The 15,431-nt window shown below is 40.2% G+C and overlaps 1 non-coding gene across 1 annotated transcript; it reads right to left on the bottom strand.

The window, feature by feature from the left end:
* Window positions 1-1,995: 1,995 nt before the first annotated feature.
* Window positions 1,996-2,068, bottom strand: Trnaa-cgc. Its single transcript has one exon. It is a non-coding gene; the product is annotated as a tRNA-Ala (tRNA).
* Between the last annotated feature and the right edge of the window lie 13,363 nt (window positions 2,069-15,431).

The raw sequence follows: 15,431 nt of genomic DNA, 5'->3' as shown, positions 1-15,431 counted from the left end.
TCAATAACACAGAAAGAACGACTGAGATTAATGAAAATCCACTAACAACTTTCTTTTACAGCAAATATTAACACAAATAAACTTTAAAATAAGTAACTGAAGACTGAAACTTTATAAAATATTGACGATCAATTTCAACAGCAGTCCAGCACGCGTGACGTCACACCAAAGAAAAAATCTAGGAAGTAACAACTGCAACAACTACCACTGAAGCCACAGGTCTCCAATAGAAAAGCCACCTGGGCTTCCCCTCACTGATTAAACATGTATTTTACTACACTCCAAGTGTCGAAAAAAGTTATATTAAAAAGTTATCTTGTAAACAAGTCCATTACTTACATTTAGTTCGGAAGATGGAAGTTCTGATACAACCAGCATTTAACCTCTGTCCCTGTTCCAGCTGTGAATGGCACGTAGAAAGACTGTCTGTTGGACAAACCTCTGTACTAGCTCTAATTTGTTATGCCGTCGCTTTGTGAGACATATGTAGGAGGAAGTAATATATTGCCCACAACATATTCCCTCCAGTTTTGGCACAGTAAACCACTTTTTGATGTGTACCATTACCATGCAAAAGACAGATGGAGATAATTGTAAGTAGGAGACATTTTAGTATTGCAATAGACACAGCAACTAGTCCATTGAAACTGGGTCTCCCTACGTTCTTGACATTAACAAATGTTCCAGCTCCCCAGTTTTATCCACCATACATAGTTTCTGCCTGTGACCTATAAGTAGGCTTGACATTGTAGTTACTCAAATGCTATGGCTTCCAGCATGCTGTGTGAAGTTTTGATGTAGCAAGTATTCTCCACCATGTACAGGACAGGTACACTGTTGGACGAAAGCCTAATTGTAAAGTAACAATCACAGAAACAGAAGTGCTGACAACAATAAACAAATTGTATTCCAAAATCAGGATAACAAAGGGCACTGTATATTTCCAAGACAGTAGCTTTTTAATATCGAGAATATAGTTGGAGGCAGGTTAATAGTTGTCCAGGGGAATATTAAATTAGCCATACTACTGCGCCTTTAGTTATACATCGCTTTGTAAAGGACACACTGACCAGTATCACTCTGTACAGTAGTATTCAACAGTGGAATTCGATGAAGGTAGAATATATCTCATCGCCATATACACAAACTGGTCACCCATTAGCTGCCCAATAGGTTGCTATGTGATCTACATTATGCATAAAGCATCTGAAGAAAGTATCCAGACACACATAGTGGGTTTAATATGGGATGTGTTCGAGTCGAAGTGTAGACCATATTTAAAAAAAGAAAACTGCAACTCGCAAGGCTGGGACGTGTGGAAGATCTGTGACCATTTCTCTGTTTCACAGATCAACCTGACAGTTGTTTGGACTTATGCATATGCAATCCCTGGGATGTTTTCTCATCTCCACAGTAAATGGGGTTCTATGGAAGAATAACAACGTAGAATCTCCTTTGGATAATTTCAGGGAACATGCATTTAGGATAGGCTCTGTGATAGTTGTATCCCAATCATTGCCAATCTCGCATACAGGCCATACGAATAAGATAAGAGAGATTATAGCATGTGCAAAAAACACTATGCCACTGATCAATAAACATATGGAGCAGATATTGATATTGACTGAAATAATTTTTATTGACAGTACTCAAGCTGAAGCAATAATGTGTACCCAATTGTTAATGGACTATCTGATCATGATACACAGTTAATGGAAATAAACAATGTAGCGCCTCACAGTCGTAAGGCAGGTTCATATAAAGCAGAGAGGCTTATTAAAGATAACAGGATATAAAGTTTCAACAGTAAATTAGGGAGGAGGAGGAGGAGGAAATTAGTGTTTAACGTCCCGTCGACAACGAGGTCATTAGAGACGGAGCGCAAGCTCGGGTGAGGGAAGGATGGGGAAGGAAATCGGCCGTGCCCTTTCGAAGGAACCATTCCGGCATTTGGCTGAAGTGATTTAGGGAAATCACGGAAAACCTAAATCAGGATGGCCGGAGACGGGATTGAACCGTCGTCCTCCCGAATGCGAGTCCAGTGTGCTAACCACTGCACCACCTCGCTCGGTAATAAATTAGGGACAGTTGGTACATGGTGAAGTGTATAAGAAAAATATGCTGATGTCAAATTCAATTTATTACATGGTAAATTTATGTTAATATTTGAAAATATCTTTTCTAAGTAATTATCCAGTAAATCCACTAAAAAAGGAAGTAAGTCACAGATAACTAAGGGAATGAAAATCTAATTTAAGAGAAAGACAGACATTTATATAAAGACTAGTATGACTCTGAATCTGACATTACTTGCATACTACAAAAAAATACTGTAATATTTTAAGGAAGTCACTGAAATGTCAAGAAGCATGTATCAAGAAGAATGTACATCCTTACATCCTGACTAAAATAAATAATGCAGATAATAAGATTAAGACTATATGGGGTATTGTGAAACAAGAGACATGGCAATTAAACTAAAATAATGACAATTTTGTGACTGATGATTCACAAGTTGTGGGTACTTTTTTGACAGTAACTTCCTAAATACAGCAGAAAAAATAGAATAAAATGATTTGGTTGAAGAAAACAAGAGAATATACCACAAATATCATTCCACAAAACCATAAGCAAGTTACACCAATGTCCGTCACCGATAGCAAAAGAATTATAAAGATTCAAAAACCAAAAGTTCATAAGGTGTTGATGGAATTTGAAACAGCATTTTGAAAATTGTTCTAACTCTGTGTCATGTCCTAAGTGAAATACGTAATGCACCACTTCCACAGGAAATTTTTGCAGACAGTTTAAAATATGCAGTTGTTAAACGCCTTTGCAATAACGTTGACAAGAAAGATTGAAATAATTATTGGCCACTTTCTTCAATTTACTTAGCAAATCATAGTTTGGATTCCAGAAAGGTTGCCTGACAGAGAATGCTGTTTATACTCTCACCAAATACTACTAGCTATAAATAATAAAATATCGTCTGTTGGTATTATTGTGATCTTTCCAAGATATCTGATTACGTAGATTGTTTTCTACTCTTAGAAAAACTTAAGTTTTTTGGAACTGATAGCTTTACACACAACTGGTTTGAATCATGTTAACAAACAGAATGCAAAAATTTGTGATGAATAATTCAGATAATATTGAAAAGAGAGATAATTTTACTAACTGTGGAGGAGATATTATGTTGGAAGCCCCCCACGGTTCAATTAACTGTCAAACAGAATGCAAAAATTTGTGATGAATAATTCAGATAATATTGAAAAGAGAGATAATTTTACTAGCTGTGGAGGAGATATTATGATACGAGTCCCCCACAGTTCAATTAACTGTCTACTCCTATCCTTTATGTGTGTGAATTACTTGCCATTTAACATGCATGAAGAAGAATTGGTAGTTTTTGCCAACAGCGCTAGTGCCATGATAAATCCTATTAGTGAGAAAAAACAGAAGGAATTGTTAATTATGTTTTTAAAGTATAATTAAGTGGTTCTCTGAAAACAAACTCTTCCTTAATTTTGAAAAAACACTCTATACTCAGCTCTGAACAAGTAGAATCGTACCAGCAGCTTACATAACATTGAACAGGGGTCAGTAGAGAGGGTAGACTAATCCAGATTTTTTGGTTATTCGTACTGATGAAAACTTGAACTGCTACTGAGCTGCTCAAACAGTTAAGTGGAACTAAGTTGGCTATTAGTGTAATTACCAATTGGAAACAAACGAATCAACCCCCTGGCGGATTTTGCATATTTCCACTGAATAATGACTTGTGGAATAATTTCCTTGTGTAACTCACCATTTATGAAGGAAGTATTGATTGTACAAAAACCGAGAAATAAGAGTAATATGTGATGTTCATCCGTAGTTGTCATGTAGCTACCCCTTCAAGGAGTTATGCATTTGAAGTACGCTAACAAGATACATATATCCACTAACGAACCTCATCATAAATAATAACCCATCACAATTTGAGAAGAATACTAATGTCCATATCTACAACACTAGAGGAAAAAGTTACCTTTATTACCCATTTTTAAAGCTTTCAGTGGCTCAGAAAGGAGATCAGTATGCAGCAAGAAAAACTGATCATTTGCCCAGTAACATAAAATGTCTGGTACATAGCAAAGAAAGTTTTGAATCTAACCTAAAAGCATTTGTACTAAACAATTCCTTCTGTTCCATGCACGAGTGTCTATGTAATAACTTGTATCCTGAAAAAATAGCCTTGTTTTTAAGTGTAGCTGGAATGAGTAGAACTAAAAAATAGTGTGCTCAGTATTTAACAGTAATCATACGTAAATATCCTGTAACCTGACTCGTTCTACATCATTTCGATAAAAGAACGTTCATTTGTTCCATAGAACATGAACCTGACTAATTACGTACACCTTAATAGATTGTCGAGTTGCTACTAGCTCAGTGGTTGCCTCTAAACTTCTATTTCCACATCACAAAGCACTTGTTAGCAGATAATACATAATTATGTCGTACAGATCCGACGTATGGGTGTAAGCAAGGAATTATAATTGTTACGTAACAGTATATTTTCCATAGCCAACCTCAGGTCACTACTATGTTACTGGGTTAGCAGAATGTACAAGCCACCTCTGGTATGCTCTTCTCACACCACAAATCACTCGTTATCAGATGATATGGAACTGTGCAGCATAGAACTTAAAAATAGTACTCTGGAAGAAATAAAATAATTTTGACCCTATGGACGACTGTCTACATCAACAAACGGTGATATTGTCTATCAGTTTTACGTTTTGACACTAAGATCATGATTTTTTCAATGCTGTTTGTTTTTGAAGGTAGTATTACAATCATGTTGTAACTATAGCCATCGTATTAAGAGGAGTCCTATCCAGCTGTGTGCCGTTGTGGAGCGTTTCCGAACTGCTGTCCAAAGGCGACTCACGACTTCTACATTTAAACACATCTTTTCATAGTGACAGGATAGCTGATGGCTTCATGTTTCATTTCGATTGATTCCTCATTTTGCAGCTATGTACGCAATCATTGTAGTGCTAGCCATCCCGAGAAGATGTTTCTTCTCCACCAAGACTCTTTCTCCATCTCAAACAAGGGATGTCAGTCAATCATTATGTAGTAGTCAGCAGCGTACCAGTGGAAGGATGGGGTGGAATACGCGTCACTGTTGTACTGTAATAAGCATCACAGCTGATAGTGTGTTCAATTGTAACAATTGTACCAATTTTTTACAATTCCGACCAGTGACACTGCACCATCCTTTCCAATTTCTGTATCATCGCTAAGCCGCCCCTCCTCTACTTTGCGAGTAACATTGCGAATGTAGATAGATGACTGCGCAGTACGTCCATTCATTGTTCATTCTCGAACATATACACCAAAGTATACCAGACAGCGATCTACATATTGCTAGCACTTCGACCATTGTGCGCAATTTACGATCTATCCCTATGCAGATGGAAGTCACAGAGCATTCTCGCACTCTTAGGATCCTTGCATTGTATTTGACTAACGCTCCCTTCAGTATTGTCACCGATTTAATCTGCAGTTAAACAGAAGTAGACAGCGATACTCCACTTCTCACGAAGGAGCAGAGTGAGCCGATTCCATAACCGCTGTTCTGCACCAGTCCTACTCACGGCACCAACACAAGTGCACAAGATTTCTTCAGATGCGCAAACGTCGAGGGCGTTAGCACCCCTTATCGCTGGATAGTAGATATGAAAATGTTGTGATGATTTAATAGACGGCTAAGAACAAGAAACGGGTGGTTTTTATGCATGATGGAACTCAGAGGGATGGAGCTGTCAATTCCAAAGTATTGTTCTAGTGTCTGCAATCAGTACCACGAAGTTATTGGTAAGAGAGAATGGCTTTGCGCCCCCCCTCCAGGGGGTCGCGACCCACAGGTTGAGAAACACTGATCTAAAGGTATGTGTCGAAACGGGATGGACATGTTTCACCATACATGAGATGGAAGTTCTCTGATGATTGAGAAGTTTGCTGTTAACGATCGCAAGTAGACACTGCACTAAGTCACACACAGAACACGCAGTTGTATACGAGTCGAACGCAGGCTATGTCACACAATTGCTGCATCCTGACAGAACAATGAAAAAAACTGATCAAATGGCCTGCAGCAACATCTCCCTCTCTCTCTCTAGAATGCATCATCAGTCTACCATTAAATCACACTTCGTTACAACTCCATATCAACTGATCACTCCATCCACTATCTGCCATCCTTCAACGCAGATCCAAGTAAGTTTAGAGGCAGATGGTTCTCTTCTCTCCAGGAAAGCATGAAACTGCAGTCAACTCGCGTATTACACTATTCCCTCAACAAACATTCCGCAGAATGTTGCCTCGACGAAAAATAACTGTTTCTCTGATTCCCGGTGCTTCCATGTCAACGTTTTCTCGTTTTCCTCTTGCTGTCGCATACTCGTTCCCATGTACAAGAATTATTGTGTGCCTAGTAGAAGACATGCAAGTACTTCCTCATTTACCTGCATTTCGGCATATTGTCCTTCAGTTTATACACATTTCTGCAACATTTGTCGTAACTTTACCGATTTCATGTCACTTAAACCCCTGCGATCATGACATGACTTCTCGTTCTATATTCTAAAATTGCTCGTAAATATAGTACAGTTGGCAACACCTAGCGCAAATGCAATATTTTTCTGGTCAGGCGAAGAAGTACAGCACTGTACTCGAATGCATCCAGTCACTTCCAACCACATATTCTACAATTGAAGTCCGTTTCCTCTGTTTTCTGTATGGCTGTGTCTATGCATGTGAGTCAGACTGCTCCCATTAAGACAATGCAAGAAGATCTTTGAGTCTCTAACTTGATCCTAAGAATGCGAGAATGCTCTGTAACTTCCAGGTACATAGGGTAATGATGGAAGTGCTAGAAATGTGAAGATCGCTGACTGTTATACTTTGGTGTATATGTTTGAGAATTAAAAATGAATGGATGAGTCATCTATCTACATTCGCAATGGTACTCGCAAAGTAGGGGAGGGAAGGTTTAGCGATGATATAGAAATTGGAAAACATGCTGATCTGTCACTGGTCGGCATTATAAAAAAAAACTGGTAGAATTGCTGAAATTGAACTCACTATCAACTGTGATGCTTATTACAGTACATCAGCGATGCCTTTTCCACTCCATTCTTCCACTGGTACGCTCTTGATTACCACGTAATGATTGACTGACATCACTTGTTTAAGATGGAGAAAGAGTCTTGGTGGAAAAGCAACATCATACAGAGATGGCTAGCACCGAAACAATGATTGTATACTTAAGTGCAAAATGAGGAATCAATCGAAATGGAACATGGAGCCATCAGCTATCCTGTCACTGTGAAAAGATGTTTTTAAATGTAGAGGTCATGAGTCACCTTTGGACAGTAGTTTGGATACGCTCCACAATGCCCCAAAACTCCACCAGTTTCCTCTTGTTGTAACTGTCTTTTATTTCAATCATCATGTTGTGGGAGCAGCGACAATATGACTTACAATGTGCGACTTCCAGTTTTCTATGAGAGCCAGTTGATAAAAACGCGTTAACGTCAGTTTAGAACTCGACACAGACCTCCACGTAGAGGCGAAAAAAAAGTGTACGGTGATGTACAAAGCGTGTTTCAGCAGAAGAAAACTATGTATCAAACAACAAAACAGGGACTGTCTCTTGCGACTGATAGTCTGCGGGATAAGGCCCTCCTACATAACAGGCGATGAAACTTTGCACCAGTCTGTGCAAGCGTCTTCGATCACTGCCCACATGCGCAAATGGATCAATACCTGTATATTTAACAGGCTCGGCGCATGTGCTTGATGCCGGCACATAGATGGTATTCGTTTGTGATATATCAGAAAGGAGAGATGCGGTAAAAATCTTATCGAGTTCTCTGTCGGATGTAGTTAGCGGAGCTTTTATAGTTCATGGATTTTCTCTGTTGGGTGGTACAACATAACGATGATAGAAACATCAATTTGACATTAGTGACATGCCGCCTGGCGGGTGTAGGAGATGGCTAGGGCACCATGAATTTGATTTTTCACTTGTTGTATTTTTCGTTGCGGCGAAATCTTTTAAAGATATTTCAGTCGTCGACCTATACAGGGAGAGAGAACCACCGTAATAACAACAGATATGTTGCCGAATTTATAAAGTGACACATAGAATAAAACTTATATTTACAACTTCTCTGTGCTGCTACCTTCAGAGATTTCGTATGTGGCGAGACATCTGGTTACTTTAACAGAGAGTTCGAAAGCGAGGAGGTGTCTTGGACAGTGCTAGATCTTAGCACTCCATCATAAACCAAAAATGAGTTTAAAATACCACTCCTGAGATGCATGACATGGTAGACAAGAAAAGATGTTTCACTACCTGATGAAAGAATATTTAGAGGGAATATAGCGTATGCCATTGTCCTGTACAGGATTTACACAACAAGCAACGATACTTTAGCGACGTGAAAAAGTGTGTATTGTCAGATTTCTTCTATCTTCGAAAATAACTTGTATAAACTGGACGAATCACATTTAGACTAAGAAATTCGAGGTGTATGGTCAGCAATGGCGTTGCCTCGGATTGGGTAAAGTAGATTTTTTAAACTGGTGGGTCTATGTTGAGGTGGAAATGTTTAGAACTACTGTATAATCCAAGCTTCAGCTGATAGTTTTGCAGTGCACCATAGCTGCTTACAAGGGCTGTCACGAGGAGTTGGCAGCCAGAAGTAATGGATTAGCTCAGCCTTTGATGTGCACAGACAATGCTCCTACCTGTCTGATCTTGCCCGTGGCAGTGAGGGCTGGCGAAGTGACCAGTGTGCTGGGTGAGCGCAAGAGAAGCGGATGTGTGTGTTTTGTGTGAGAGACATGTAGAAATAAAAAATGTTTACAAGTCCAGAAAAATTTGATGAGTCATTCAAAAGAAAGACCTTCACAAACTGATTAAGTCAGTAACGACTTGGCCCTCCTCAGGCCCTTGTACAAGCAATTATTCGCCTCTTGATTGATTGATAGAGTTGTTGGATGTTCTCCTAAGGGATATCATGCCAAATTATTTCCAATTGGTGCGTTAGGTCGTCAAAATCTCGAGCTGGTTGGACGTCTCTATCCATAATGCTCCAAATGTCCTGAACTGGGGAGAGATCTGGCAACCTTGCTGGCCAAGATAGCGTTTGCTAAGCACAAAGACAAGCAGTAGAATTCTCGCCGTTTGTCGACAGGCATTATCTTGGTGAAATGAAAGCCCAGGATGGCTTGCTGTGGACAGCAAGAAATGGGGCGTAGAATATCGTCGACATTCCACTGTGCTGTAAGGGTACCGCGCGGGTCCTCCTATGAAAAGAAATGGCACCAGAGTCCATCATTCCTGGCTGTAGAGCCGTATGGCAGGCAACAGTTTGGTTGGTATACCACCACTGGCCAGAAACGTCTCCAGCCTGGAATCTCATTGACTGGAGTAGACTTTTCTTCTATAACGAGTCCCACTTCGAACTGAACCACGATCAGTAGCGAACACATGTCCTGAGACGCGCCAGATGCACATGGCGAGAGTTCCTGCTGCATGTATTAAATCTTGCCAAACCCTGCCTTGGCTAGCAAGGTTGTCGGATCTCTCCCAAATGGAGCATGACTGGAGCATTATGGGCAGGATCTTCCAACCAGCTTCGGATTTTGACAATCTAATGCGCCAATTGGACAGAATTTGGTACGATATCACTTAGGAGAACATCTAACAACTCTATCTATCAATCAATGCCAAGCCGAATAACTGCTTTCATAAGGGCCAGAGGTCGACCAATGCGTTATGGACTTGCTCAGTTGGTGACGCTCTTTCTGTTGAACAAATAACCCAGTTTTTCTGAAATTGTAATAATTTGTTTGTCTGTAAATATACATCTACTGATTTCCGTCCAATTGTATAATTCCTTCATGGTGCAGCGTTTTTCTTTTTTTGTTTTAGAGTTTAGTCTAAAACATCTTTTGAATATGCACAACATTTGGCTAAAGGCTCGTTTTATCCGCTGCCAGCATGCTCCTTTCTGGGGATCTTACATAACAATAAAGAAACAAAACAGGCGATGCCAGTCTTCGACAGTTCACTTCGAGGTGTGTGGCACAAGCATAGATCTGCTATCACATGATGCAGTAAATGATGACCGACTGCATTCCTGAAACAACATCCAGTATTCGTTACACTTGAAAATGTTCAAGATTCACTTGTTAAGCTCACATACCACCTTGCTGATAAAATTAGAGCAAATCTGTGTACAGGCATTCGCCATTTCCCCTTGCCCCATCCGAGAAGGGAATAAGGGGGGCGAGTGACAGATGGTTCAAATGGCTCTTAGCACTATTGGACTTAACTTCTGAGGTCATCAGTCCCCTAGAACTTAGAACTACTTAAACCTAACTAACCTAAGGACATCACACACATCCATGCCCGAGGCAGGATTCGAACCTGCGACCATAGCAGTTCCAGACTGTAGCGCCTAGAAACGCTCGGCCACCCCGGCCGGCGGTGAGTGACACGAAGAAAAGATTGAAGGTTAATAAAACCTGTACTTATGGTGACTAACAGAATAGATTTGTACATGCATATGTGTATATGATTTTTACATAGCGCTAACAACTCTGTCACGTAAGTTTAACAATGTTTCTATAGAGGAGCAATTTGTGAGAACTGTTGAAAGACCAAGCAGTTTTAGAGAGAATCCCTTTAAGTCTTTGACAAACGATCTCGTGCTACGTCCTCACCCAAAGATAAAATGACATCTACGCAGGGCATGACGCCAGTTACAGTTTGTCCTCGGTGGTGATATTTTCCACTCCACAAAAGATGCTTTGAGTATAACGATAGTATAACAGAGCAGTCAGACATGACAAATTATATTATTTTCGACCAAGTTATTCATCCTGTATAGCTGGCCGTTGTGAGTAATGGAACAATTAGAAAATGGTTCAAATAGCTCTCAGCACTATGGGACTTAACTTCTGAGGTCATCAGTCCCCTAGAACTTAGAAGTACTTAAATCTAACTAACCTAAGGACATCACACACATCCATGCCCGAGGCAGGATTCGAACCTGCGACCGTAGCGGTCGCGCGGTTCCAGACCGTAGCGCCTAGAACCACTCGGACACTCCAGCCGGCGAACAATTAGAGAATGAACTCAGAGGATCATTGTTATCCTCATGTAAACAAACTGCCCACTTGGCCTAGTGTCTTCATGTAAACAACGCAGTGTAATTTATGACCCTAATGTAAAAAAGGCTGGGTAAGTGTGCTCTTGGATATTTTTACACAAGTCTATTACAAGCAAACCCTTTTAGCCTAATCTTAATAACCACAGTTTATGACTCACTATAATACCATGACTGTCAGATTCACATCTCATTATCTTAACGTCCACAAGCTATGACCCAAAACGGCTGCCACCCCCTTCCAAGTAGCCTACTTGCGCTCTTTTGTTTATGCAAGTCTTATCTTAATTACCACAGTTTATGAACAAAAAATTGCTGTCCCCCTCCTCTATACTGTGGGCATTACCCTACTGGTGGGATTTGACTACCACCACCAGGCCCCAAACAACCATTAGGGATATGGTATCCACTATCATGAGATGGACTCATCATTCATGTTCTCTATGTCAGATGATCACCAGGATACAGCAGAGATCAGCTACAGCTCATAGACAGTCAAATTCAGGTGATATATGTTGCAGGAGACTATTTTGGGCAATGGAATTTTTTGCAGGCACTCCAAGTATGACCATCTATCATTCCAATTACAGTTTTGGAGGGATTTGTTACAGTTGTGACTGATATTTTCCCAGTATTCCAAACAGCCACTTCTCAAGAGTGCCATTCATAGACACATATAAATATGGAACATTAAATGTTTAACAGTTACCGCCACAGTACCTTATTTAAACAAATACACTACTGTCCCAATAGTTTAATGTTTAACATTTACCACATTGTATTCTTTAAAAAACACACTCTTAGTGTGTACCAAATCTTTGTTTCACTGTACGGAAACATGCTTCTGGTTTTTCAGCGTGTTAGAAACGATGATCTGCACGATATGATGTCACTGTCAGGCTGCTTAAGAGTATTCTAACAGTATGACATTTCTGTAATATAAAAAGCAGCGAAAAAAATTAAAAAAAAATTGTACTAGGAACGTTTCCCCAGGCATGTATGTACATACTCAAAACATTCTTTAATTACACCAGTGTCAGCACCCATGTTGCTACCACTGCCACTTAGGATAGGATTGTAATGATAGAGCTATGTACTTTATTTAAACACAAGCAAAAAATTATCTTCCATGATCTCCTCGATAAACGTGCATGACCTCTGCACCATCCATCTGGAGTCGCCATCACACATGCCGCCATGAGAGTCCAGCCTTCCAGCATCACAACCACTAACCCTGCTACACCACAAGTTACAGTGTGCAGTGTGTGTATGTGTGTATGTGTGTGTGTGTTGTGTCACAGTGGATGTGGCTTTGCATCTCAGGAGAAATTGCCACCTCAGTCAATGGCCAGCAATAACGATCATGCCTGAAATAATAAAATTAAATCCCACACCGTTACACACGCATGACGGTAGCAGCTGTATAGACAGAGATCCCACTGTGTGACCTGTCGCTAATTTCCTATCTGCTGGCGAGGGCTCTGCAGAGGTGAAGATGCATGTAGGGAGCCACTGACGTGGACATCGTATGCAGGCTTAAGTTCTAAGAATTTTGTAACTGAAATATTTCCAGGATGAGGTGTTATTAACATTCCATCAACCTGACATATTTTTGTCCATAGCAATACATGTACAGTATCTATTTTAACATTTTATGTACTATAATTAAACGAGTAATGATGGATACACCAATGTGATTGTGGTAGTGCACTTAACACAACCAGAAATGCTCTGGTTCCGAACACTGCCATGAGTAATTCATCTTTCATTGGTTCAAAATGGTTCAAATGGCTCTGAGCACTATGCGACTTAACTTCTGAGGTCATCAATCGCCTAGAACTTAGAACTAATTAAACCTAACTAACCTAAGGACATCACACACATCCATGCCCGAGGCAGGATTCGAACCTGCGACCGTAGCGGTCGCTCGGCTCCAGACTGTAGCGCCTAGAACCGCACGGCCACTATGGCCGGCATCTTTTATTAATAAACCTAATATGAAGTATGTATTGAACAAGGATCTGTAGTACAGCTAGCCACACAGTAACTTCGGTTGCAAACTTAAAAAAAAAAAAAAATTGCTGAAACTGCAGTCCCGTAATGACAGAGGGACTGCAACGACCACTGCTAAAATCATAGGTCTCCAATAGAGATGCTGCCTGGGCTTTCCCTCACTGATTAAACATATCTTTTATTGCACCTAAGTGTCGAAAAAAATGAATGAACAAGTCCATTACTTACATTTCGTTCTATACATTGAACTTCTGCTACCACCATTATTTAGCATCTGTCTCTTTTGCATTTGTGAATGGTATGTGGAAAGAAGACTTGTCAATAAAGTTATGCATTAGCTCATATTTATCGTTGCAGTCATTTTGCGAGACATTTGTGGGAGAAAGTGATATATCGCCCACAATGTACCCCGTCCGATTTTTGCAGTAGTAAATGCGCAATGACACAGTCTGGAAGACATGGGTAGTTCGTAATAAATAGGAGACTTTTTTGGATTTTGGCAGTGTAGCGAATAAGAAAATACTAAGCAATGTATAATTCTAATTGCAGCTGATGTCGCACTAGTAACAGAAGGATGTTTCAAACCTGACACAACTGAAACTACATACAGATAAAAGCAAATTCCGATTACTCCCACTCTATAATGTTTCCCCCTTGTTAATGTTCAGAGATACACTGTTGGTCATTCGATAGATCTGTCCTAAATTAGTTTAATTCAGTACGTAAAATCGAAATGTATTAACAGAGACACTGAAACATGAAACATATCCAGCGCTCCAGTATAGCAGAGTGCAACACCCTAGCAATTTATCCACGTCACCTGAGTACCAAATGACATTGGTTGTGTAATAGAGACTCTATCCCATCCGTTAAAATTGACTCTTCCTATAATCCTGCTGTTAACAAATGTTTCAGCGCCCCAATTCGATCCACCATATACATCGTCCCCCTACAACACTTTTTTTAAGTGTACTTGGTTATGTAGTTACTCGAATGTCATGGCTGCCAGCGTGCTGGGTGAAATTTTGGGGTAGCAAGCACCCTCCACTACGTACAGGATGGGTACACTGTTCGAAGATTGCCAAATTGTTATGAATCAATTACAGAGAGAGAGAAGTGCTGACGATAATAAACAAACTGAATTTCAGAATTAGGAAGACGAATTTTGCTGTATATCTCGAAGACAATAATAATTCCTTAATGACAAGATTGTAGGCGAAGGCAAATTATTAATTCTTCACAACAATGATGAAATAAGCCTTGGTACTGCACCTTCAGTTATATATTTCTTAGTACAGCACGCACAAATCAATATCACTTCGTACAACAGCATTCAAGAATGACTTTGGTACCAGAATTCGACTAGGATAGAGTATATCTCACCCCAACATGCACCAGATAGTCAACCTTGGTTGCCTGGTAGTATAATGTGTGATCTACATTACGTATATAGTATCTGGTCAAAAATATACAGACACATACTAGTGGACATTACTATTGGGTGGTCTTCCAGTTGAAACGTAGACCGTATTTGAAAAAGAAAATAGCGAAACACAATGCTCTGACATGTGTGCACATTTCGCAACCATTTGTCTGTTTCACAGGTTAGCCTGACAGTTGTACAGACATATGCATATGCCGCTTCTGGCTGGTTTCTCATCTCCGCAGTAAATGGGGTTCCATGGAGGAACAGCAGTGTAATTCTCGTGAAACTCTGTTGAGTCATTTTAGGAAACGTGTGTTCGAGGTAGGCTGCGCAATAATTCTACACCCGCCATCGTACATATCACAAATTGGAGCTGTTATTGAGTATGTAGTACTGGAAACTATTGAACACTCTCCAGTCACGTCGGCAAAGAGACTTGTCGCAGTGCAGTGTACTTGTACCACCCAAAACGAGTTCAAAAAAATGGTTCAAATGGCTCTGAGCACTATGGGACTTAACATCTGTGGTCATCAGTCCCCTAGAACTTAGAACTACTTAAACCTAACAAACCTAAGGACACCACACGCATCCATGCCCGAGGCAGGATTCGAACCTGCGACCGCAGCAGTCGCGAAACGAGTTCAAAAATGGCTCTGAGCACTATGGGACTTAACTTCTAAGGTCATCAGTCCCCTAGAACTTAGAACTACTTAAACCTAACTAACCTAAGGACATCACACACATCCATGCCCGAGGCA

Source organism: Schistocerca piceifrons, chromosome 7, assembly GCF_021461385.2.
Source record: "Schistocerca piceifrons isolate TAMUIC-IGC-003096 chromosome 7, iqSchPice1.1, whole genome shotgun sequence".
In the NCBI taxonomy this organism is placed as follows: Eukaryota; Metazoa; Arthropoda; class Insecta; order Orthoptera; family Acrididae; genus Schistocerca; species Schistocerca piceifrons.
Note: the sequence above shows the minus strand (reverse complement) of the source record. Positions and strands in the feature narration are given on the sequence as shown.